Below are 3,354 nucleotides of genomic sequence, written 5' to 3'. Positions count from 1 at the left end.
TGCCAGAAATACCTGTTGCCACATACCCAAAGAGTGGCAATAGGTGCACTAAGCAATGACAATGGGTGTTGCAAGTGACCTTATTGCCACACATCAATAGCATTGCAATAGATGGACCCTCTATTACCACGCTATCCCTGTGGTTGCTATAGGTGGAACCCTCTATTGCCACGATAAATATTTGGTTGCTACTGTTGGCCTCTCTATTGCCACGCTATCTATGTGGTTGCTATAGGTAGAACCCTCTATTGCCACGACAAATATTTGGTTGCTAGAGGCAGCCTCTCTATTGCTACACTAAACATTGTGGTTGCTATAGGTGCAACCGTCCATTGCCACGATAAATGTTTGTTGCTATATCATATATTGCAACGCCAAATTATTATGTCGCTAGTCCATATTACAATGCCTTGTTTGCTTCAAACAATAATTGCATGCCGAACAATATATGATGAAAGAAACATTTAGGCATCCATTAATCCAAATTATGCTTTGTTCGTACAATTCATTAATGAAACCATCCAATGTCAAACTTAGTCAATAACACACGCACAACTGAAACACATAAGGTATCCGACTCACACTGGCTAGTTTGAACACATCAAAATGTAATAAGCTATGTCTAGCACTGTAGCAAAGGTTGGCTTGACATTGACCGTCCCATCACTTGTGCGCTCCACTCAAACTCTATCTTGCTCCGACCAGTACTTGTACCTTCCGCTGTGGTAGCTACGAGTTGTGTATGTGGTGGGCTGCTATCTTGCTTTTCCTGCAAATCAATAGATGGAGGGAAAATTAGGCCCCATACTAAGGACTATCACATGACAACATTAAACACTCTTCAGTTCTCAAACGACCTGCCGATGTGATATTTCTTCACTTTCTATAGTTACATTTTCTTCACCCATGTTTGTTGTAGCAGCAACCTCTGCAATTTGTCCCCCATCTTTGTTAATTTGTCCCCCATCTTTGTTAGCCTGCATTTCAATTTTGGTCAGAAAAATTATGAGTGGAGTTTGGAAGTACAAAAATGATGTTGTTTACGCGTTCAAATTTCCGTACAAGCACTTAACCTAGAAAAGTCCCACAATAAAAGTAGTACTCAGATCATTGACCAATTTTCACAAAGAGCCAAACCGGAATCCAATTAGCCAAGTCAGTCTTCTACTGAATAACTAAAATTTGAAATTTCTCACACGGTAATATATATTCTCATTACATATATAGTAACAAGTGACAAAGGCTGACCACACATAGACAATATCCAATAACAGGAGTGAAAGAAAATGCATACAGTTTGAACTGAAAAACATAGGTGACTCATAGTGAAAAGTGATCTGGGACAGCAGACTTAAACCTCGATTTACCATTTCAAGTTCCCCCATCTCATGGCAAAAAGAAGTTGAAATAATTACAAATTACCACAGAGCACATTTGAATAGCAGTAATTAAAGAGTTTGTACACTGTACAGTAGCTGAAACATGAAAAGCATGCTCTGGGTTCCTTGCTAAAAAGCTAGTTATCAGTATGTGCGTACGTTGCTACAGACCACATTGGATTCCAAGACTCAGGATGCAAAGCATAGTAATAATGAGCATTATTTCATATCTAATGTGATGCAAAAGCAACTATAATCCAGAAACAATTCAAGTCACTCATTGACAGGCATATTCTTTTGTTTGGCGTAAACCTGCTACTAGGGGTTGTCATGTTGTACAGTATTGCATGATCTCTACCTTCAAAGGGTGTGCCTTTAGTTCCTTCAAGAACATAGTCTAGCATACAAAGTAAAGAAAGCACATAAGTTGGTACCAATATATAGCCTTGAAAGTAAGCAAAAAGATTGGCGTTGCATTAAGAACAAGGATGATAAATACAATCTGAGGCACCAAATGGATTTGGACTATACAAAAAAGCTTTTAACGTTCCCATGAACACATATAGCAAACATGTTCACTATAATTCTTTTCCTTGATGCATGCAAGGTAAAATGACAGGTTGGTGCTGTTGTAATCTATGAGTTGTCAATGGTGCTCAACTACTCATTAGTAAATTTAACCAAGAACATATCTCATCTATTACTATTTGACAGGTTGGTGCACATAATTAGCAGGAACCTTTTTCAGCATGTATAGCGCTGGCCATTACTGTTGCACTTGATAATTGCAGTTATGTCAATGCAAATCCCGACGCAGACCAATACATAAATATAAACAAACATATGGGGGTCTAGACCCATGTACCATAAGCAGAACAAGCAATATTTCCATGAAGAGATGAGACAATGGTGCAGCTAAATCAGATATTCCAAACTTTTAACCACAAATTGCTACAAGTATGTCATGCAATGCGTAGAGCAATCCCATGTATACAGAAACATCCAAAAACTGATTGCTACCAAAACATGAACCCAAATCTACTGGTAGGGTTAGGGGAGGCTACTTACGCCACTCCAATATATCGTTGGGCAGCGGGTGAGCCACGATCTGCAGCGGCGGCTCCTGCAACCCAGTGAAATTAAACCAAAACCAACAATCAGAAATTGAGCCATGGCACGGCCCAATCGGACCCATCCCCACCAATCGACCCCCAATCCAACCGGAGCTCACCTTGCAGAGCGCGTGGTACTCCTTCTAGAGCTGCTTGAGTTAGCCACGCCGACTTCTTGCGATGCGCTGGGCGCCCCCCACGCCTGTGCCGCCGGCGCTCGCGCCGGGAGGCCAGGGCTAGGCCACCCGCAGCGGATCCGCCGCTACCCGCGCTGGGAGGGAGGGGGCGCCGGCGGGATACGGAGGGAGGAGAGGGGGCTGTTGCGCCTCCTCATCCGCGGGAAAAGTCGATGGTGCGGAGGGATCTGGGGAGGGAGGCGCGGTCGGAGGTAGAGGAGGGAGGCGCGGTCGGTTTGGCTAGGATTTGGCTGACGGAGGAGGGGTTGTGTCCGCGGAGACAGTCGGTGGAGGGAGGAGATGAGGGCGCGGCGGTCGGCGGAGGAGTAGGAGATGGGAGTGCGACGGCAGCTGAGGATATGCGGTCTATGGTGGAGGGAGGTCTATGGTGGATGAGATTGCGGAGATGTGGATGAGATTTGGGGCGTGGGTGTGGGATGAGATTACCAAGATACCCTAAAAAATATGGGAGGATTTTCGGAGGAGGATGGGTAGTAGTGTCAATTGACTGTGCGAAATTTTTGGGCTGGCGCCATTGGACCGAAGAAGGAGGGGGGAAATTGAATTCAGCTCAGCGCCTAAAAAGCTTATGTGAAGCAACTTTTTTTAAAATAAGAAATTAAGGCACCTTTGTGAAGCAACTTGTACATAAACTATATTAGATACAATGAATACATTTTTCAAATG

The 3,354-nt window shown here is 43.6% G+C and overlaps 1 non-coding gene across 1 annotated transcript; it reads right to left on the bottom strand.

Moving 5' to 3' along the window:
- Positions 1-452: 452 nt before the first annotated feature.
- Positions 453-3,057, bottom strand: LOC117847399 (uncharacterized). Its single transcript, XR_011898043.1, has 5 exons — positions 2,611-3,057; positions 2,448-2,502; positions 1,738-1,776; positions 858-977; positions 453-769 (listed from the first exon to the last, which is right to left on the bottom strand). It is a non-coding gene; the product is annotated as an uncharacterized protein (transcript).
- Between the last annotated feature and the right edge of the window lie 297 nt (positions 3,058-3,354).

The sequence above is a fragment of the Setaria viridis genome, chromosome 4, assembly GCF_005286985.2.
Source record: "Setaria viridis chromosome 4, Setaria_viridis_v4.0, whole genome shotgun sequence".
NCBI lineage: Eukaryota > Viridiplantae > Streptophyta > Magnoliopsida > Poales > Poaceae > Setaria > Setaria viridis.
Note: the sequence above shows the minus strand (reverse complement) of the source record. Positions and strands in the feature narration are given on the sequence as shown.